General features: G+C 44.9%; 1 long non-coding RNA gene across 1 annotated transcript in view; it reads left to right on the forward strand.

Annotated features, from left to right (window-relative positions):
* The window catches only part of LOC138258468 (uncharacterized), a 158,733-nt gene that overhangs the window by 133,932 nt on the left and 974 nt on the right, over positions 1 to 23,827 (forward strand). The window lies entirely within an intron of this gene.

Genomic DNA, 23,827 nt, shown 5'->3' on the forward strand with positions numbered 1-23,827 from the left:
GCATGGGCCCGCTGGGTGGGAGCTGTGCTGGTGTTCCCAGAGGGGTTTGGGTCTGTAGTGGCCTGTGGCTGTCTGAGGGGAACCGACTGTCCAGAGGTCCCCGATGGTCCGGGCTGGTCATCAGTGTCCAGGTCGACAGAGCTGCTGTCATCGCTGACGGCCTCTTGGGTGGGGGGTGTGGAGAATTCTGGGCCCTCCGTGGCGGTGTGTTGGCGGTCGGGTCCTGCAGGGGTATAGAGGTATGGTTATAGTTTCAATGTGTGCCATATGGGTGTATCTGTGGGTTCCCGTGTCCCCAAGTGCTGGCATTCGTGTGTGGGGGCTTTGGTGAGGGTGGCTTGTGGGGGGGATGTGTATATGCATTGGGCATGCTTTGGTGATGGGTGTCCATGCTTAGTGGACGCATGCAGGCCTAGGTTTTGGGATGTGTGGGTTGTGATGGTGAGACATTGGCAGGGAATAGGTGTGCTGGGGGTGGGGGTGAGGATGGTGGTGGGGGTGAGGATGGTGGTGGGGGTGAGGGTGGGGGTGAGGATGGGGGTGGGGGTGAGGGTGGGGTTCGAGGATGGGGGTGAGGGTTGGGGTATGATTTGGCATGCAGGTGGGGGGGAAGCAGTATTGAAGCTTCAACTTACCAGAATCCATTCCTCCGCCGACTACTGCGAGGCAGTCAGGATGCAGGATGTTCAAGACTTCCTCCTCCCATGTTGTAAATTGTGGGGGTTGAGGTGGGGGTCCTCCGCCAGTCTTCTGCACGGCGATGTTGTGCCTGGATACCATGGAACGCACCTTCCCCCGTAGGTTGTTCCATCGCTTCCTGATGTCTTCCCGATTTCTGGGGTGCTGTCCCACAGCGTTGACCCTGTCGACAATCCTCTGCCATAGCTCCGTCCTCCGGGCAATGCTGGTGTATTGGACCTGTGTGCCGAAGAGCTGGGGCTCTACCCGAACGATTTCCTCCACCATGACCCTGAGTTCTTCGTCTGAGAAGCGGGGGTGTCTTTGGGGTGCCATGGAGTGGTGTGTATGATGTGTGGGGTGGAGTATGTGTAGTTAAGTGTGTTGAGTGTGGTGGTGTGTGTTGTTTTGTGTGTGGATATTGTGTGGGTGATGGTGTAGTGTGCCTCTGTGTGATGGTGTTCTATGATCGCTGCTGTGTCTCTCAGTGCTTCTTTTTGGATTTTGGTCGAAGGGGTTTGTGGGTGATGTGGGTGTGTGTTTTATATTGTATTGTGTGTGTGGGAGTGGTGTGTGTATGTGTATCAGGTGTGTGGAATTCAAATCGTCCAATGTTGCTGAGTTTTGTTCGTTTGTGTGTATTCTGACCGCGGCGGTGTGTACCGCCAATGGAAAACCGCGTTTGAAAGACCGCCGCGTGGATTCGTGGGTCAGAATGGCATGGGCGTATTTCTGTTGGCGTGACGGTGGAGGTTTGGTCACCTCCACTTTTCCGCCGACCGCTGGTCTGGCGGTCTGTTGTGGCTGTCGGATTTTCGGCGGTTTGGCTGCTGCGGGTCAGAATGACCGTGGCGGATTACCGCGACCGCGGCGGAATTATGGAGGATTTCTGACCGGCGGTAAGCGCCTTTTACCGCCGAGGTCAGAATGACCACCTTTATGACTTGATTCAGTCCAATTTTTCTAGCAGACACTGAACAGTTGAACACACATGCATCCTTAGGGAAATGCAACAGGACATGCTAGAAGCTAAACACTTATACACACGTGATAACAAAACAAATTTGGTCATCAGAATAATTGCTGGTGCCATTGGATTTACTTATGTCACCTTCAATGAGGGTGACACAGTACCCATAGCATATATAACACATTTATACTCTAATACAGAAAAGCGTTTTGCACCTACAGAAAAGATTCTGACAGCAGTTCAGATGGCTGTCATAAAAGAGAGGCCACTTGCCCAGGGGAAACGTATTATTGTTGTCTCCCCTGTGCTGGCCTTAGAGGCTGTCACCAAAGCAAGCATTCCTAATGCTAAAGCATTACATCCACGTTGGATTCAATGGGCAACGTCTCTGACTGCCACTGATGTTGAGTACATTTTTTATCCAAAACTTCAGACTCAAGAGTTTTTCCAGTACGAACAAGAGTACCCTGCTCCTCTAAATATCTTGCCATTAGCGTGTACCATACTGTCATATACACTGATGGTTCAGCACAACTGGCTGTAGGTACTAAACATCAATACTCGGCAGCTTGCGCAGCTGTGATCGGAGTGATGGAAGATGGAGTCTTCCACGCTCACAATATCTAAACGCAGACCTTAGGGGACTGCACAGCTCAGTTGGCTGAACATAAAGCTCTTATATTAGCGCTCAAACATACTGAGCCAGGAAGCCTGACTTTAATAGTCTGTGACTCATACTACTGTGTTCAGTCATACAATGATTATTTTAATCATTGGAAGCTGAACGGGTTTAGAGATTCTAAAGGGAACACCATTAAACACAAAATATTGTGGGGGAGGGTGGCTGATCTTAAGGATAAGCTACTGTGTGTCCATGTAGTATGTACATTGGGCCACCAACGTGTAGGAGTACACGTTACTGGCAACACATTGGCTGATGAAGCAGCCAAAGCAGCAGTAGCTACGGCTTCTGTGGCTGCAGTGACTCGTTCACAAACGAGATCGGATAATGAAATACTGACTGCCATGAAAGCTTCAGCTGCAGACAAGCCCCTTCCAAAGGGATAGTCTACAAACTATACTTACCATATCAGTGCACAGAATGTTGCCTACGCAACAATTCCTGGGGTTGGAGATCAAGTGATCCCCAACGAAGACCAGAGATTAGATCTAGTAAAAGCAGCGCATGAGGGTGTCGCTTCTGCACATGCTGGTATATCGGCAATGATAACACTCTTACAGAAACACTTCTGGTGGCCTGGTCTATGCAGACAGACAAAGAAATATGTCCTTTGCTGTGACGTTTGCCAGCAGATAAAGGGCTCCAATATCAAACGCCCACCGCAGACATCCCTCTTAGTGTCCAACAGGCCACTACAGTGTGTGTACCTGGAGCATTGTGGTCCCTTACAGCCAGATGGTGCATACAAATATATTCTAGTCACTGTAGATTCTTGTTCTAGATTCCTGTGGGTATGGCCACAGCGGTCGGCTGACGCTCGGACTGTTATAAAAGACTTGCTGATCTTTATCGGTACCTATGTGGTTGCAGCATTCCATTCGGACCAGGGCCCTGCGTTTGCCTCTAAGGCATTCAGGGACACCATGGGGACGATGGATGTTGAACTCCATTACTCCTCACCATACCATCCCAAGGGAAATTCAGTCGTGGAGAGGCGGAATCGTGATCTAAAGCAGTACTTAATAGCTCGAGTATTAGGTTCAGGCCGCAGTTGGTTACATCACCTATATGGGGTCCAGAGAGCACTGAATAATCTGCCAAGACGGTCCTTGGGGGGACGCACTCCTTATGAGGTTCTCATTGGGATACCTATTTATGTCCCAGATCTTGATGCCTCTGGTATGGTGGCAGCAGAAACGCCATTTGACATAAATGAACGTCTTACTGTCTTACAGAAGCTTCAGCAATTTCGTGATGATAAATCATCTACCAGTGCTGCCACCTTAGGAATAAGGAATTTAGCGAAAACTTCAACTGGCTGGACTCCTAAAGTTGGGGATCTGGTTTGTGAGAAGATCGCTGTGAAGAATGAATTCGGTCCATCATACAGAGCACCTGTACCGGTCTTAGGAATTCAAGGTACCAGGACTGTCATCTTACCACCACTGTCTAGCTCTCGAACGAACAGATTTATCTCCATTGATGACATCAAACTACACCATGTGGCCGATCCTTCACAGTAGACCAAGAGGTCCCTTGGGTGGTTCCCGATCCCCTCTCACTACCCAACAGGACATACATCTACATAGTAGGATGATCAACACTACTACGGACTATGCAACAATGTCAAATGCTGTTCCAGATACCTCCTCAACCATGGGGAGGGCGGAAAATGAACTCTTGCTAGTTCCAGTCACCACTTCGATGACCACTCCTGTCCAAGATTTGGCTGTTTTTTACACAAACACCTCACAGACTGTTGACACTGTCTACCAAGAGCCTCCACGTGAAGTGGACCAAAGTACAGATAATGCACCGGCTCCTGTGTTTGCAGAGACTGCATCTGGCTATTTCATTGACATTGATAACTTTTCTTCAGACTCATCCACTACTGTGATTGGCAATGTTTCAACAAGAAGTAAGCTGTATCAATGGCTTAAAAAGAACTATTTAAAATACCTGTAGAACTACTTATGGTTCTGTTTGACATTTTCAGCATTATTTTTATGGGTCGGTTTTGTGACTGTTTTCTTTTTGCTCATAAATGGTCACTATATTCCTGATCGCTCCTCTGTTGAGTCTGTTGATGAAGTTTTAACTCCATGTCACTCCTCGCATAAGATCCGAAGAGACTTGTCCCCTGTAAATGTTACAGTAATGTCCATTTCTGATGGGATTGTGTGGGACAAAGTTCCCTTTGATATATACAGGCCTACAGAGATGATTCAAATACCATACATGTTCAAAATATCTATGACAGATGTAATTACACGTGATGTTGTCTCTGATGATTGGGATGTCCAAACAGTTGATTCCATGCTAACTGAAATGAAGGACTATTCCGCTTTTGAAAGTGATGATGTATATGAACATACAATGAATTATGGGGAAATGTTCTGCTATAACAATTGGGGATATTACTACCTACACCGTGCCACTAGATATAGACCAGTAGTAAACTACACACAGTGGGAACACTGTTCTACACCGCCAGTGGGGAGCCCAAAATACTATAGAGATAAATTTAAGTATTTCTCTGGGCATGATACAAAAAAGCAGAGTTGTATTATTTTAAAATACCTCCAGCACAAATTAGGAAAATTTTGCTAACTGACACAAAACTTATTTATTCAGATCCCTTTGTTTCCCGGTTCGCAGTTGAAGGTTACGAATACTGGAAGAGCACTATTGACTTGAAAAGTGTATGGGGAACACAAGATTGTCAGATACAGGGTAGGGAAGCTTTATTTCGAGCATGCCTAATTCCTGTGCAAATTATTTTCTTAAATGACACTATTCAGCACACTTCATGTCTGGGGTTAGCAAAAATTAAAGACATGAACACGCCCAGTATCCCCACTCCGGCAAGGTTTAAAGATTGGCAATATTTCCTTAATATCACGGGGGAAAAGTTAGATGCAATGGTTAACGCTGGTATCTATAATTCTTCACTTTCCAGTCCCGGCGGGTGGTTAATATGGCCCACTGACACTAATGAGTGTCAAGCGCGTATCTTTAACTCTTCAGGGTTTTTTTCAATTAACAAGCGAGACCCTCGCTTTGTATCAGGTCAACACACAGGTATAGTTACAACATACAGTGTGCGTAAACTGTACCAGCAATGTGTACAGACTAACACGTTAGCCGCAGTTAAGAAACATCTGAACACTCTTTCTGAAGATGTAGACTTGCAGGAGTTTTTGCTGGGTCCTAGAAAACAGTGCTCAAAAAGGTTCCTATATGCTATGTACAATGAAATCTGGAAACTTTCACAGATTGAGGCTGCTGTGCGTTTAAGGCAATTGGATAAGGAAAATTTAAAGAAGGCTTTGTCGGTTGTCGACAACGGCATGAATACTCTGTCCAACACGATTTATTCACTATCAAATATAGTGTAGTCTGCTATTGATATCACTCAGACAGATTTGTCCCGGTTATATCATGGACAGACACAACTACGTTCCATCATGCAGCTGGGTTGGACTCTACAGACACTGAAAAATGGCCATATTCCATGGAAGTATATTAACGGGAGTGAATTCTTCACTGCTTTAAATTTTTCCAGAGAACAACAGACAATGGCTAAAAGGGAGGATAGTTTCACCATGCTTCACGTAGAAAAATTAGATAAGTTGCCCTTCACGGTAGCAGAGAGTCCTTCAACTATCTGGCTCTTACATGGCATAATTAATTTACCCATTTCGACCTTTTGTTTCTCAAGCTGCCTGAAACATCTTGTAGTGGGAAGGTACGAGCAACTAGGAGATAGCTATATTAAGGAAGAGTGGGAGCTGCTCTTTGATTATAAATGTCTGAACGGCGAAACAGAGGTCTTTCTTAGCAGAAGCGAATGTGAGACTGCTGTTAGTCATTCGATGATATGCAAGCAGGTGTCCCTTCACGGTCTTTGCAATGGGGGGGTCATGAACTTGGCCTGTTTGCTGAAGGGTACTCCCATCCCTTTGATTCGCCCGGTATTTCATGTACTTTCCAATGGAAGTTATGTGGTTCTGAACGATCAAAGTTGTTGCGGCATGCGACCAGGAATTGCCTATGCAATCTCAGTCTCTAAGGTCGTTACGTGTTGTGGACATGTTTTATTCCCCCCCACATGAGAGATAAAAGTATCTGACATGTGGCCCCACATAGATACTATTAATGTGAACTATGACAAACTGAGCAGGCTAAAGGCGCTATTGTTTCAAAAACAGGTTGCCTTGACATCCGCAAGAGAGACGTATGCTCTCCAGATTGCGAGATCATCAGCCAAGATACAATCCCTATTAAATTCCAACTTCCCCAAGCACTTTGGAGTACTGGTATCCAAAATATTCAATGCTTCGAGCACTACTGGGATTGTCCATTTTTTTAAGGCTGTCGGGTCTGGTTTCGTGTCCATCTTTCAGACTGTCTTCGGAGTCATCCCGTCGGCTAACCATTCGCTCTTTTCAAGTACGTTTGGTGGCTTTCCAATTATTTTGGCTTTGATTGGCGGACTACTACTGCTATTTCTTCTGAGTCGCAGTGGTTGTTTCTTTCCAGCTACGCAGAGCAATGGAACCGCTCCCACCAACTCCGCTGTGCAGTGAACGCATGGTTCGGATCTTCGGTGCAACTTGCTGGTGGAACTGGAGCATGACTGGTCATTGATATTTCGGCTCCTTCTCTGGTGCGTACAACCAGTTTTTCGCTGCATATGGTGCCTCTTTGAACATTTGCCTATGGTCTCTCTTGCTGTTGCACCGACATCTCCTGTGGACCATGAACTGCTGATGTCCCCGTTGAGGGTTCATACACGGTCATGCCCCTTGAGAGTGAGGTTGCTCTGCGAAGCCACCTATGAGCCTTCCGTTTTGCGATCTACCATGGACGACAGCACTGCAACGGATGACTTTACACCAGACAGTACTGCTCACTATTGCTCTGTGGATCTGTTTGTCCTCCCAGCACTCAATTTAACATCAGATGATGTTGACTCATTTTTTAGGTCCTTGGTTGGTGACTTCGATGACACTCTTCGAGATCACGCGTAGAGCAAATAATTTGATGAATTGGTTTGCCATTCCCGATCGAAATTATGCATTTAAATTAACTTGCTTTGGCACGCTGTTTTTTAGCTAGTTTTTATGCTTTTAGCTTTTTAGTTCAGAGCAATTTTAGCGTATAGGTTCCTGTACCTTCGTTATACCTGTTATGGCAATGGGGAGGGTGTAGTGAATCCTAGTTTGTTTTAATGGGATTACAGGAGTTATCTTAGCCTTTGGCTTGCAGACTCGTGCCCCTGTCACCTAGTGACTTTTAACCTACTTAGCTTGCTCTGTCTTAGCCCATTTAATTAATTAATTCATCTAAGATGGCTGCCTTGCTTATAGTTAGGCCACTTGTTATGCTTTGCATTATCAGTGCCACCGCGCTAAGGCGTCAAGATCAAGCAACAAAGACAAACAAACAGTAGGTATTCACACTTAGGGATTTTCCCTCTCTATACTTTCTAGGGATTTGTTTATAATAATTGCCGTCCCAAGCATGTCTGTTATCTATTGTTTGGGAACACACCTACATCAGGGGTCCTGGTAGATCTGTATACATACATCGCACTTTAGACAGATAATCAGAGGGATTCCGACCAGAGGGCATCAGCACCATTGCTGATATCGATGCTGCGCGTCGTCTTGATGCTGACCCAGTCTTCGTGTCCCTGCGGAGTCTGAGATAGAGACCTCATTCCAAGGTAACGAGGGTTGGGGGCTCCTTTCATGGACATGGCATTGGCAGATTAGGTTTAACAAACCCAGCTCTCCTTTAGGTAGGAGGTTAGGCCTATCGCATTAGGGTATTACGGCATATTACACCTCATATGTCTTTTACATGCATTGCAAGATGGTGGGGGTCTTTGTAATAATGACTCTCGTATTCACAATTCTGTTTCTTGCACTATTCATTATTATCTTAATCATTGCAGCCCGTGCAACATATCGCAAGTTGCAGTTGTGTTAAATAAAAATGATTGAAAATTTACTGCATCTTTGTCATTGCCTGTGTTTGTATGAGACATGATATATCTGTGAGAAAGGGATAATCTCCGTTTAACCACGACACTCCCTGAGATGTCTTATTCTCGCGTCCATGCGTAAAGGCTGCCACAAATCACCTTTTACGATTGTGTTTCTGGTGAGGTGCTGCTAGTGAGCTGGTAAGGTTGGGACAACAGTTGCGACTTGTTGTAGGACACGCATAGTCGCCTACAAACAAAAGTACTGTCATCCTTGAACCAGCAGTCTTGCCTAGAGCAAGAGTCCAAACTACGACAGGGGGCTGGTGGCCCCACCTTGCCTTTGCAGAACCCAGTCCCACTGTGTAGAACAGGTTAGTGGTCTTGACGATATGAGCACCGAACTAGTCATTTTAAACATGAGATCTCTTTGCAAATAACTTCCTGTCATTTTAAAATCTACTCTCATTCATGTCAGTGGGAGGCTAAATAATCCTCCTTTTAAAATCAAGTGTAAGCATGCGGCCTCTTGTATACTTTAGTGTACTTCTGTTGTGGGCTTAAAGCCATTTCATTTGTTTGTTTCAGTGTCATTTAAAAATCCTCACTTGCTAGTGGTCAGTCCTGCCTCTTTGTCCCACCTTTTCCTCTCCGAAAGAGCAGTGCCCCAGTACCTGCATCCTTCCACTTGTCCCATTGTAGTATCTGTTTGCAACTACTTTTGCATTTCTCTCAGAGCATTTAACCAGAGTGCTCCATGTGTTCAGTTGCTGTGAGGTCTGTTTCTGTAAGCAGGGCCGCAAATCAGGTTCCTATCTGATTACATTTACTGTTCATTCAAAGGCAGTAGTACCAGTGCTCCAATAAACTTGAGCTTTTCATTTTAGTCAGTGTATTTCTTTTATTACAACACAAATGTTAAGAGGCTGTTTTCCAAGGGTGCCAAAACAATTGTCCCAGGCACTAAAAAAAGTGGTCCTGAAAGCAGCAGACTGGCTCGCTAACGGCCTTGTTCGCCATTTCAGACATTTGTTTGTGTGAATGGGTTTTTCACATGGACTGGCCACCGTGTCATTACTGCACCTTTGTATTACGCTTCAGTGACCACATAAAATCTTTGCTAAATTACTATAACATGTTTGATGTAGGCACATTAACCTGTTAAGCTATATTATCAGCTTGCACGACTCATGCTTTGGAGTATGGGCAGTGCGGTGGGGGGAGGGTTACATTCACATGGATTTGTACTTCATTCCAGGGATAATTCACCACTGAAACCTTTTTTACAATGTTCTTTTTTGCCCTTTTTCCTAAGTGATGTTTGTCGATATAGGTTATTATCTAACTGAGGGAACCTCAGGGAAGAGGCACAAAGAGGGTGTAGACACCCTCAAAGGACAGTAGCCATTGGCTACTGCCCTCCCAGACCTAAACACACCCCTAAATTCAGTATTTAGGGGCACCCCAGAACCTAGGAAACTAGATTCCTGCAACCTCAAGAAAGAAGAAGGACTGCGGACCTACAAGCCTGCAGAGACGGAGGAAGACGACAACTGATTTGGCCCCAGCCCTACCGGCCTGTCTCCAACTTTGAAAACCTGCACCAGCAATGCATCTGACAGGGACCAGCGACCTCTGAAGCCTCAGAGGACTGCCCTGGACTACAGGACCAAGAAACTCCTTTGAACAGCGGCCCTGTTCAAAACAAGAGACCCGACGCCTGGAACCAGGACCTGAAGGAACCGAACTACGATGGAGGAGTGACCCCTAGGCGACCCTCAGCCTTGCCCAGGTGGTGGCTGTCCCGAGAAGCCCCTGTGTGCCTGCCTGCACCGCTAGAGTGACCCCCGGGTCTCTCCATTGAAACCTATACAAAACCCAACGCCTGCTTTGCACACTGCACCCGGCCGCCCCTGTGCCGCTGAGGGTGTGTTTTGTGTGCCTACTTGTGTCCCCCCCCCAGTGCTCTACAAAACCCCCCTGGTCTGCCCCGAGGACGCAGGTACTTACCTGCTAGCAGACTGGAACTGGAGCACCCCTGTTCTCCATAGGCGCCTATGTGTTTTGGGCACCTCTTTGACCTCTGCACCTGACCAGCCCTGAGCTGCTGGTGTGGTAACTTTGTGGTTGCCTTGAACCCCCAATGGTGGGCTGCCTTTGCCCCAGGACTGAGACTTGTAAGTGTTTTACTTACCTCCTAATCTAACCTTTACTTACCTCCCCCAGGAACTGTTGATTTTTGCAGTGTCCACTTTGAAAATAGTTTATTGCCATTTTTACAAAGACTGTACATGATATTGTTTTCATTCAAAGTTCCTAAAGTATCTAAGTGAAGTACCTTACATTTAAAGTATTAACTGTAAATGTTGAACCTGTGGTTCTTAAAATAAACTAAGAGAATATATATTTCAATTTAAAACCTATTGGCCTGGAGTAAGTCTTTGAGTGTGTGTTCCTCATTTATTGCCTGTGTGTGTACAACAAATGCTTAACACTACCCTCCGATAAGCATACTACTCGACCACACTACCACAAAATAGAGTATTAGAATTATCTAATTTTGCCACTGTCTTACCTCTAAGGGGAACCCTTGGACTCTGTGCACACTATTTCTTACTTTGAAATAGTATATACAGAGCCAACTTCCTACACTTCCCAAGCAGCGGGACAATAGCGGGTTAGCCCAACCCAGGGAACAGGTGCATGCGGAGGCAAGCACAGAGAAAGTACTCTCTTGGGAACTTCCCAATTTAGTTTAGCCCCAAATTCCACCGCCAAAATCATATTGTGGAGACATCAAAATTATCTATCACAAACCAACCTAGTTTTGACAGGCACCTGCATTTTTGGTCCTGGGTTCAGCGGCCATATAGGGAAACCTACCAAACCTAGACATTTCTGGAAACTAGACATCTGGGGGAGTCCATGGAGGTGTGGCATGTGTGGATTCCCCAAAGTTTTCTTACCCAAAATGACCTGCAATGGTGAAATGTTGAATACAAACTCTATTTTGTCGTGCATTTCTCACACAAACTACAGGAGTATGCTGGGATCCACAAAATTCCTACCACCCAGTGTTTCACCACCTGTCCTGATAAAAATGCTACCCCACTTGAGTTCCTGTACCAAGTGCCTGCGTCAGGAATGGATTACCCCAGGGTCAACAGTTGCATTCATGTAGGACTAACATTGACCGTTGTGTGATCTATGTCACAGGCACCAGGTCTATTGTAGGAATGTTCTATTCATGAGGTAATGCCATGATGTAATGTAAAATGGAGGGGAATTAATGTCCCAGAGGTTGGCGGTTGTTCTGCTGTCAGCCAACTGGAAGTCACAGATGTTGAACTTAATAAAGAAGATTTAACTCACTTGCCAGTGTGAGTTACTACATAAATTGCCGACGAGGATGAGATGGAGATCGGTGACTTCCACCCCTGGAAAAATACTTATTTGAACATTATTAGAAGGCTGACAGTAAGTGACTGAAGATTTATTAAGGATTCGAGCGTCGTTAAAAGGAACAGCATATTTATAAAGGATAATATTGGAAACGTGACACTCAAGTAAACAGGTGGAGGTTAACTAATTAATTGTAGAGCTAATTAACATTTAAGAAGATCGTGTAAGTCTAAGAATGGTATGTTAAGATATGCTTATACATCGGGAAAGAAGATAAGTGGATGTATGAAATGAACAAGTTAAACAAGGGATTTATGTGGATGTACCAATTACTGAACAAGTTGAACGAAGGATTTTAAGCGTAACAGTGAAGGGGGCTACTTGTCTTGTGCCGCCTTTTGTTGAATGGACAAGTGAACGACACACGCTGGGCTGGATGAGTGCTTGGACCCCTGATGAGAGACCGCCTCAAGCTGTCATTCAAGTCCCCCTCACGCTATCATTGATCGGACTACACGCGTGCTGAGTTTTCTGGACAACGTTTGTTAGGCACGCTGGGCTTTCTGATGTGGAAACGCCACATATACGCTGTGAAAATGCTTTAAAACAACGAAAGGATTTAATAAAAAAAAAAAAGATCTCACCGATCATGCTGTGAGGCGTTTCTGATGTGAGTCCTCCATGGTGAAGTGTATTATTTTCTTAATTAGGCGACAAGGCGATTTAGAGGAAGGACTGTAGTGAGTGAAATAGATGAAGGACTGTAAGAGTGAAAATAGAGGAAGGACTGCAATAATTACAAACAATAGTCAGCGAGGTTATGAACAAGAGGAAGTTTATTTTAGTTTATTGTTTTAAATTGTTATTTTAATTTGTTGTATTGATTAATTATTTTAGTTAGTTATTTTAGAATTACTTTACAGAATGTCTGAACGAAGCATGATGGCGCCACCCATGTCTTGCTTACACCTGGAGAACTCACTATCCCTTGGAAAAGATGGAAGAATATGTTTTTTACATATATTCTGGCAATGGGTGGAAACAAATATGGACCAATAAGGAAACAGGCAATTCTTTTGCATCATTTAAGGGCAGAAGGAGGAAGGATTTATGATGATCTTCCAGAAATATCATTAGGTTTTGGAGATGCTCATGCTGCAAATGTGTTTGAAATGTCCTTAATGATGCTTGATAAACGTTTCACTCCTAAAGTGAGTATAGTTTTTGAAAGACATACGTTTTTTCACATGTTCAAAGAGAGGATCAAGACATTCAGACCTATTTAGTGGAACTAAGAGGGTTAGCTGTTTCTTGCCAGTTCCAGTATTTGACTGACAGTCTGATCAGGGATCAGATTGTATGCTATACAAACAATAAAGGGGTGAAGGAAAACTTGTTGGCGAAGGATTTAAACTTAGATGACACAGTCCAAATTGCAAGAAGTATGGAAGATGCTGCAATATGGATTAAGGAAAATGAAATTAGAGAAGTTAAAGAAAATGAAGTAAATGAAGTGAAAGGTGTAGATAGGAAAAAGCAAATTAGAATGGGTGAAATTGATAATTGCACAAAATCTGGCATAACTAGTACTAACGGGTACACAGCAACTAAAGTATCAGGGAATGAAAGAAGGAACATCATTTGTTATAGATGTGGTTATCCAGGGTATATTAGCTCTAGTACCAGGTGTGGATCTAGAAATGTAATTTGTAGGAGTTTTGGAAAAAGAGGGCACTTGGCTATAGTATGTAGAACGAGAGGGAGAATACAAGGAGTTAAGATAGTGGATGATGTATGTGAAAATATAAAAAAAGTAGTACTGTCAATAAATCAAACTGAAGAATCTGTGCAAGAGGTAGTTGGTGGACAGGTTGGACAGCGAGATGGTGTAAAGGTGAAGATGGAAAGCAACTGTTTATTAGAGAAACCACATGGTGATGTGACTTTTGATGGAAGGAAGGTACGTCTTTTGGTTGTTTCGGGTAGTTTATTCACACTCATTGGTCAGAATACTTCTGAGGCGCAGTTTAAAGAAAATGTAAAAGATCTTCAAGTACCTGACATGAAGGCAGTTGCAAATAGTGGCAAGAGTATTGAAATTGTGGGAATGAAGTGGCTGAATATTGCTTTTGGAAATAGTGAAGTTCGAGGTAGAGTGCACATAACAGAGGAAGGTCCAGATCTTTTTGGGTATCGTCATCAGAAGGATATGAACATCGTCTTGGATCCTAATACCAAAGAACCTGTTATGTCAATAGAATTGGTAAATAGATGGGACAAGGAATGTAATGATGATAAGAAGATAGTACTTGAGTATTCCCGAGTTTTCTCAGAAAAATTAGGATTAATGAAGGGTTTTACTCATAGAATAATTTTGAAGGAAAAAGCTGTGCCTGTGGTGCATAAAGTAAGACCTGTACCTCACTTGATGAGGGAACCACTGAAGAAGGAACTGGATAAGTTAATGGCAGAGGGTATTATAGAACCCATTGAGTCTTCTGATTGACTATCTCCAGTGATAATTGATCCAAAAGATGAAGGGAAAATTTGTTTATACATAGATCCACGAGAGTAGAACAAAAACATATGGGTGGACAGGCAGCCGATACCCACTATATCTGAGATGTTGAGTATGATGGGAGGTGAAAAGTGGTTCAGTGTCCTTGACATGTCGTCTGCATACCACCAAGTAAATCTACATAAGGAATCAATACCATTAACATAATTTCTTACACCTTTGGGTGCATTCAGATATCGAAGGATGCCAGTCGGTCTTGCCTCTGCCTCGGCTTGTATCAAAGAATGATGCAAAGTATTTTTCAGGGTATGAAAACGGTTCTATGTTTTCAGGATGACATTTTGGTAGTAGGAGATTCAGAGAGTGAACATGATGGTGTGCTGAAAGAGGTTCTATTGAGGATTGAAAGACATGGTCTAACTATAAAAAGGGTAAAATACCAGTTAAAAAGGAATAAAGTTGATTATTTAGGCCATGAAATTTCAGAAGCAGGAATCAAATCAAAGAAAAGTATTATCAAAGCCATATCTGAAGTTCCTAGCCCACAGAATAAGGAACAGTTGAAATCCTTTTTGGGACTTGCTCAGTATTGCTCTAAATGTATATGCAATTTTGCTAAGAAGGTAGAACCTATGTGCTTGTTATTGAAGAATAAAAGTGTATTTCAGTGGGGAGATGATTGTGAGAAGGCATTTGAAGAGATCAAACAATCTATCATTGAGTCACCATCACTGCGTCATTTTAATGTAAACAACAAAACTATAGTCACTACTGATGCTAGTAATGTTGGTTTAGGTTCCGTACTTTCACAGAGGGTAGATGGACAGGAGAGAATAATTGGATTTGCGTCCAGAAGGTTGCAAAGTGCAGAACACCATTCCACCATCGAAAATGAAGCTTTAGCTTGTTGTTGGGCAGTGAACAGTTTCAAATATTACTTGTGGGGTTTACCCTTTATCATTCGAACTGACAATAAACAACTAATTCACATATTTAAGTGTGGAAAGGGATCGGAAGGTGGTGCGACACCATGAATCACTAGATGGTTATTACATGTGATGGATTGCAATTTTGTAGTAGATGTTAAAGGAAAGAAAAATGTTGTAACGCATTGTTTATCCCCGATGCCAGTGAAAGAGTGCCTGTATATTGAAAAGGAAGAAGAGTTGAGTGGAATAGTGAGTGTTTGTGATGTGGGAGAACTTGGCTTAACAGAAGATTATTGGAAACACGCTGTAACAGAAGATGAAATGTATGGTAAAAAAAGAGCCTTATATATAAGTAGGGGGTGGAATCAAGGGGCTGAGTTGAGTGAAGGAATGCAATCATATAGCGTAGTCAAGGATGAATTAAGTATCTGTGGTTCCAAGGTGTTAAGACGCAATCGTATTGTTCCACCAGGTAAATTGAGAACTAGATTGATTGAGATCAACCATGAAGGACATCTAGGGAGAAGCAAGACTAAAAGTAGATTACGGCAATTTTTTGGTGGCCAGGAATGGATAGGGAAGTGGAAGAGAAAGGGAAAGATTGCATAGCATGTAGCAATGGTGACAAGAGTAAGTTGAGGACGGAACCACCACTATGTTAAAGAAAGTTACCAGAAAAACCATGGGAACATTTAGCAATGGATTTTATTGACCCGGTGGAGAAGCTGAGAAGGTGGAATCGTTTTTTGGTCGTTGTTGTTGATTACCATAGAAAATGGTTTGTTTTGAAAAGCATGGAACATGTAAATACTGAAAATGTGGTAAAGTTTCTTAGGGAAGTGTTCATGGAGGAAGAAATTCCCAAAATAATCACACTGATAATGGAGTACAATTTGTTTCCTCAATGATGGTGGAATTCTTAAGACGAATGGTTATTAGACATGAGAGGGTGGCATTATTTAGACCACAAGCTAATGGTTTAGTGGATAGTGTGAACCGTATGATAATGGAAAACATTCAACTGTCAATGGCTAATGGTTTATCATGGAAGAATAAGTTAGATAAAATTATTTGGGCTCATAGGATTACTCTGCATTCCACTACTGGGGTGTCGCCATTTATTGTTCTCAAAGGGAGAGAACCCGCTACCAAAGAGTCTCCAATGTGGTTACAGGACAAGAAACAGGTGTGGGTTGATAGGAAGGCCATGGGAAGAAAGGTGCCGGCTGAGCTACAGCCCAAAGTCCACATCATGGCACTTTGCAAAAAACACATCATTTTTCGATGGAAAAATGTGATGTGTCCAAGTTGCATTTTGGGGCGTTTCCTGTCGCGGGCACTAGGCCTCCCACACAAGTGAGGTACCATTTTTTTCGGGAGACTTGGGGGAATGCTGTGTGGAAGGAAGTTTGTGGCTCCTCTCAGATTCCAGAACTTTGCAGCACCAAAATTTGAGGAAAGAGTGTTTTAGCCCACTTTTGAGGTTTGCAAAGGATTCTGGGTGACAGAACCCAGTGAGAACCTCACAAGTCACCCCATCCTGGATTCCCCTAGGTGTCTACTTTCCATGAATGTATAGGTTTGGTAGGTTTCCCTAGGTGTCGGCTGAGCTACAGCCCAAAATCCACAGCTAGGCACTTAGCAAAAAACATAATTTTTCAATGGAAAAATTGTAATGCTGCGCATAACCGCAGCGTCTATTTTTTCACCTGCGGTCGGACCGCGACTCCGATCATCGGAGCGCTGTCCTCTGCATTTCTGCATACCATTTTCGGCGCATTTCAGGAAGCACATTTCGTGCTCCCGGTCGCGTCGTTCTTACCTGTCTTTTTAACATTTTCTTGCTGGTTGGTGGTGGGCACCTCTCCTCACGGCGTGCGAGCGCCGCTGGGTTCGCTCACCTCCCTCATTCTAACGTCATTCCGACTCCTCACCGTTGCGCGAGCTCTATCGACAAGCTCGCATCCTCTGCAATGGTCGCGGAGCCAGTTATTTCTCCTTTTTGTGTGCATTCTCGGGCTGCCACTCCTCTTACCGGCGTTCGCCGGACAGACCTCTCCGGACATAGCATTTTCTCTGCCTTCTTCGCTCCGGTAACGCCCCGTTGGGCGTGTACTACCTTTTCTCCTCAGCACTCCCTCATTCCTTAACCCTTTCTCTCCCACACTGTTTTTTCCTGTGTTAAAATGGATAATGATAATTCCCCTGACCACTCCATTAATCAGGATGATGATTTAGTCAAGATTTCGGAAATCTTATTAATGAGGCTGTAGCAAAGGCCATTTCAGTTTCTATGGGCAAAATGACAAGAAACCTTGAATCCTCCGTAAAAACTATGGTTTCAAAATCCTTACTGCCCCATTCTGCGGGGGGAAAGCAGAAAATGTAAAATTAAGGATTTGTCTGCCCAAAAAGCCCACATTAAAGTCACCCCTGATGGCGCTGACTGACTGAAGTTTCTTCACCCCAGGTTGAGGACGAGTCTCCTCCCAGGCCTCCTTTGAAGGAGGGGAAATTAAAGATGTAGGAAGTTGGCTCTGTATGTGCTATTTCAAAGTAAGGAATAGCATGCACAGAGTCCAAGGGTTCCCCTTAGAGGTAAAATAGTGGTAAAAAGAGATAATACTAATGCTCTATTTTGTGGTAGTGTGGTCGAGCAGTAGGCTTATCCAAGGAGTAGTGTTAAGCATTTGTTGTACATACACATAGACAATAAATGAGGTACACACACTCAGAGACAAATCCAGCCAATAGGTTTTGTTATAGAAAAATATATTTTCTTAGTTTATTTTAAGAACCACAGGTTCAAATTTAACATGTAATATCTTGTTTGAAAGGTATTGCAGGTAAGTACATTAGGAACTTTGAATCATTTCAATTGCATGTATACTTTTCAAGTTATTCACAAATAGCTATTTTAAAAGTGGACACAGTGCAATTTTCACAGTTCCTGGGGGAGGTAAGTTTTTGTTAGTTTTACCAGGTAAGTAAGACACTTACAGGGTTCAGTTCTTGGTCCAAGGTAGCCCACCGTTGGGGGTTCAGAGCAACCCCAAAGTTACCACACCAGTAGCTCAGGGCCGGTCAGGTGCAGAGTTCAAAGCGGTGCCCAAAACGCATAGGCTTCAATGGAGAGAAGGGGGTGCCCCGGTTCCGGTCTGCTTGCAGGTAAGTACCCGCGTCTTCAGAGGGCAGACCAGGGGGGTTTTGTAGGGCACCGGGGGACACACAAGCCCACACAGAAATTTCACCCTCAGCGGCGCGGGGGCGGCCGGGTGCAGTGTTAGAACAAGCGTCGGGTTCGCAATGGAAGTCAATGAGAGATCAAGGGATCTCTTCAGCGCTGCAGGCAGGCAAGGGGGGGCTTCCTCGGGGAAACCTCCACTTGGGCAAGGGAGAGGGACTCCTGGGGGTCACTTCTGCAGAGAAAGTCCGGTCCTTCAGGTCCTGGGGGCTGCGGGTGCAGGGTCTTTTCCAGGCGTCGGGACTTAGGTTTCAGAGAGTCGCGGTCAGGGGAAGCCTCGGGATTCCCTCTGCAGGCGGCGCTGTGGGGGCTCAGGGGGGACAGGTTTTGGTACTCACTGTCGTAGAGTAGTCCGGGGGTCCTCCCTGAGGTGTTGGTTCTCCACCAGCCGAGTCGGGATCGCCGGGTGCAGTGTTGCAAGTCTCACGCTTCTTGCGGGGAGATTGCAGGGTTCTTTAAAGCTGCTCCTTTGGATAAAGTTGCAGTCTTTTTGGAGCAGGTCCGCTGTCCTCGGGAGTTTCTTGTCGTCGTCGAAGCAGGGCAGTCCTCAGAGGATTCAGAGGTCGCTGGTCCCTTTGGAAGGCGTCGCTGGAGCAGAGTTCTTTGGAAGGCAGGAGACAGGCCGGTGAGTTTCTGGAGCCAAGGCAGTTGTTGTCTTCTGGTCTTCCTCTGCAGGGGTTTTCAGCTAGGCAGTCCTTCTTCTTGTTGTTGCAGGAATCTAATTTTCTAGGGTTCAGGGTAGCCCTTAAATACTAAATTTAAGGGCGTGTTTAGGTCTGGGGGGTTAGTAGCCAATGGCTACTAGCCCTGAGGGTGGGTACACCCTCTTTGTGCCTCCTCCCAAGGGGAGGGGGTCACAATCCTAACCCTATTGGGGGAATCCTCCATCTGCAAGATGGAGGATTTCTAAAAGTTAGAGTCACCTCAGCTCAGGACACCTTAGGGGCTGTCCTGACTGGCCAGTGACTCCTCCTTGTTGCTTTCTTTGTTCCCTCCAGCCTTGCCGCCAAAAGTGGGGGCCGTGGCCGGAGGGGGCGGGCAACTCCACTAAGCTGGAGTACCCTGCTGGGCTGTGACAAAGGGGTGAGCCTTTGAGGCTCACCGCCAGGTGTTACAGCTCCTGCCTGGGGGAGGTGTTAGCATCTCCACCCAGTTCAGGCTTTGTTACTGGCCTCAGAGTGACAAAGGCACTCTCCCCATGGGGCCAGCAACATGTCTCTAGTGTGGCAGGCTGCTGGAACCAGTCAGCCTACACAGATAGTTGGTTAAGTTTCAGGGGGCACCTCCAAGGTGCCCTCTGTGGTGTATTTTACAATAAAATGTACACTGGCATCAGTGTGCATTTATTGTGCTGAGAAGTTTGATACCAAACTTCCCAGTTTTCAGTGTAGCCATTATGGTGCTGTGGAGTTCGTGTAAAACAGACTCCCAGACCATATACTCTTATGGCTACCCTGCACTTACAATGTCTAAGGTTTTGCTTAGACACTGTAGGGGCACAGTGCTCATGCCCTGGTACCCTCACCTATGGTATAGTGCACACTGCCTTGGGGCTGTAAGGCCTGCTAGAGGGGTGTCTTACCTATACTGCATAGGCAGTGAGAGGCTGGCATGGCACCCTGAGGGGAGTGCCATGTCGACTTACTCATTTTGTTCTCACTAGCACACACAGGCTTGTAAGCAGTGTGTCTGTGCTGAGTGAGGGGTCTCTAGGGTGGCATAATACATGCTGCAGCCCTTAGAGACCTTCCCTGGCATCAGGGCCCTTGGTACCAGAGGTACCAGTTACAAGGGACTTATCTGGATGCCAGGGTGTGCCAATTGTGGAAACAATGGTACATTTTAGGTGAAAGAACACTGGTGCTGGGGCCTGGTTAGCAGGGTCCCAGCACACTTCTCAGTCAAGTCAGCATCAGTATCAGGCAAAAAGTGGGGGGTAACTGCAACAGGGAGCCATTTCTTTACAAAAGACCTCCCATGAAAAGTGTACTGCCAAAACTAAACATATTTCCAGCGCGCCAAAGAAGATTGTGATATCTCACATTTCTGACATTGACGATGATATGGGTGACATGGACGATTTGGACGACGATCCAGATATATGGGGCTCCCAGTCTCATTCCTCTCCTCCTCCTAAAAAAACAAAAATAGACCATTCAAATCCTTTTGTAGCTAAATTGATTCTAGATTCTGATGGTAATCCCATGTTTGACCCTTCCCTCCTTCACCATCCCAATTCCACCGAATGGTTTCCCTCCTCCCATGTAGGGGATTACATTGCTTCCAGACTGAGACTGCCTCTAGACAAGCCCACTAGGGCTAAATTGTGATAAGAATGTCCCAGACCATCCCTTTGTTCAAACATTACCTCTACTCCCTCTGTAGACCAACCCCTACTTACTTTCTTTTAAAACTTTGGCAAGGATCCCTGCAAGGGAGTTGACAAGGCCTGGTCGAACTGCCAGGACAAACTCTTGGACTTGGTGGGCCCGTTGGCCCGTATTTTTGATATGGCGGAAATGGCAAAAATGGACAACTTGGATATTGATCTTTCAGGACTCTCTTTGTGGATTCAGAGAGCTTTTTGCCTATTAGGCAACGCAAACGCGGCTATTACTCATGAGAGGAGAAAAGGCCTATTGCTAAAATTGGACCCAAAACTGGCTAACCTCACTTCTATTGATCCGGGTATTAAAGCAGACGGACTCCTTTTTGGTGATTCGTTTATCAAAGACTTGGGAAAATTTGTCTCTACCTTTGCTTCCATAGACAAGGCACAACAATCTATCAAAAAAGTCTTTACCCAACAGGTTTTTGCAAGGGCTGGTACAGGCAGGAGCCGCTTTACCAGACGTTTATTTCGATCACAATGATCCAGAGGCTCCTTCAACTCCGTTTATGAGACACAACCCTTCAAGCCCCAGTTCTACGCCCAACGTGGCAGAGGCTACCGGGCCGTGGACAACGTGGTTCCAGACACAACTGTGAACAAGGTAAGCCCCACTTCTGGCCTTCCTCCTGTAGGAGGTCGTCTTCATTTGTTTGCAGCAAAATGGCACACTATCACAACCGATCCATGGGTTCACAACACAATTCAAGGTTATTCAATAGAACTTTACTCAACTCCTCACCAAACATTCCGTCCCCCTCTTCTACGGTTCTCTGTAGAAATGTCCTCTCTCATCTCTGAAGAGATTCAATCCCTTCTTTCCAAACAAGCCATGCAAGTTTCCCGTCCGGATCCTTCAGGTTTTCTAAGCACTCTCTTTTTAGTCCAGAAAAAGAACAATAAATTAAGGCCGATTATCAATCTCAGAGCTTTCAATCGCTTCGTTGTATACAGACATTTAAAAATGGAAACTATAGTCCATTTAAGAGATATTCTTCTTCCTTACGATTACATGGTTCGCCTAGATCTACAGGATGCGTACCTATCCGTCCCAATCCACGTGGATCACAGAAAATACCTTCAATTCCAGTGGCAGGACCAAACTTACCAGTTTTCGTCCCTTCCGTTCGGCCTTTCGTCAGCACCTTGGTGCTTCATGAAAATAATGAAACCGGTAACAGCTCATCTCAGATCCCTAGGCATCAGATTATTAATCTACCTCAACGACATCCTCCTAATGCACCAGAACTGCCTTTCCCTTCAATCACATCTCCAGACCACATGCTCCCTACTCTCTCAATTAGCTTTCCTCATTAACAAGGAGAAATCCATCATAACTCCTTCCCAAAAAATAGAATTCCTAGGGTTCCTAATCGACTCCTCTTCCGCTACTCTGCATCTTACTCAGCAAAAAGTAAAATCCATAAAATCAGAGATTTTGAAACTTCTCCACGGTTCCCAAATTTCTCTCAGATCCCTAGCCAGAATCGTGGGTCTTCTCGCCTCTTCAATCCAGGCCATATTTTCCGGTCCCCTCCAATACCGGGCTCTTCAAAGACTAAAAATTTGCCATCTCAAAAAAGGGCTGTCATACTCGGAGACAATTCATCTGGACCAAGAGTCCTGATCAGAGCTTCAATGGTGGATAGACCAATTAGATGCCTGGAACGGCAGGACTATCTTTACATCAGCCCCAGATCTTGTGTTAGAATCAGATGCAAGCCTAACGGGCTGGGGAGCCCGCTGTGGCTCAATCTCGACTGGAGGTTCCTGGACTTTAGAAGAGTCCAAAATGCATATCAATTATTTAGAGATGTTTGCAGGCTCCTTTGCAATCAAAAGCCTTGCAAAAAAACAGGGTTCAATGTACCATCCTCCTCCGTATGGACAATGTATCGGCTGTCCGCTACATAAACCATTTAGGGGGCACCAGGTCAAAACCTCTAGCAGATCTGGCAAAAAACCTTTGGGAATATTGTCTTTGCAACAAAATCTCACTCTCTGCAGAATATCTACCAGGTTCTCTCAATGAGATTGCAGATTGGCATTCTCGCTTCCTCAAAGATTCCAGCGACTGGAAGCTCCATTCCTCGGTTTTCCACTCTCTTCACCACAAATGGGGACCCTTCAAGACCTTTTTGCCTCTCGTCTAAACACACAACTTCCACTGTTCTTCAGCTGGCGTCCGGATCCTCCAGCTCTAGCTTCTGATGCTTTTCTTCAGGACTGGTCCTCTTCTCTCAATTACGCTTTTCCCCCGTTCATAATGATTACCAGAGTACTCGCCCAAGTCAGGTGCCAAAAAGCAACGTTAATAATCGTAGTCCCCTTTTAGCAATCTCAAGTTTGGTTCCCTCCCCTCCTCGAGGTGACAATCGACTTCTCGGTCCTCCTCCCGATCTTTCTTTCCCTCCTACAGAGTTCCTTAGGTTATCCACATCCCCTCATTCACAACAACACTCTCACACTTTCGGCCTGGAAGGTATCGGATCTTCCCAATCTTCCATTCCTATTTCGGCAGAGGCTTCAGACTTTATTAATAAAGCCTGGGCTCCTGGCACCAGGAAAGCCTACAGTTCCGCCTGGTCTCTTTGGACAAACTGGTGTGTGGGAAAGGACCTCGATCCCTTTTCAGCTGATATAATTTACATAATTAATTACCTAGCTGCCCAAGCTAGCGCAGGTAAGTCTTACAGAACCATCAACCTGTATAGATCAGCTATTTTCTTACAGCATACCTACAGCAACGGAAAACCTATCGGAGAACATCCTCTGTTCTGTCGTCTCCTAAAGGGAGTAAAGTTTTCTTTCCCTCCTTCACCCAAGTATTCAAAACTATGGGATGTTAATGTTGTTTTAAACTTTTTCTCTCCTGGCAGGATAATTCTGATCTATTGTTGAAAATACTCTCAGCCAAGCTCACTATGTTACTCTATTTAGTTTCTATTAAACGTTTATCAGATGTGAGAGCTTTAGATATTTCCTCTTGTCAATTCTCCCCTACAAGTGTTAAATTTTCCATC

This window comes from Pleurodeles waltl, chromosome 2_1 (genome assembly GCF_031143425.1).
Source record: "Pleurodeles waltl isolate 20211129_DDA chromosome 2_1, aPleWal1.hap1.20221129, whole genome shotgun sequence".
NCBI lineage: Eukaryota > Metazoa > Chordata > Amphibia > Caudata > Salamandridae > Pleurodeles > Pleurodeles waltl.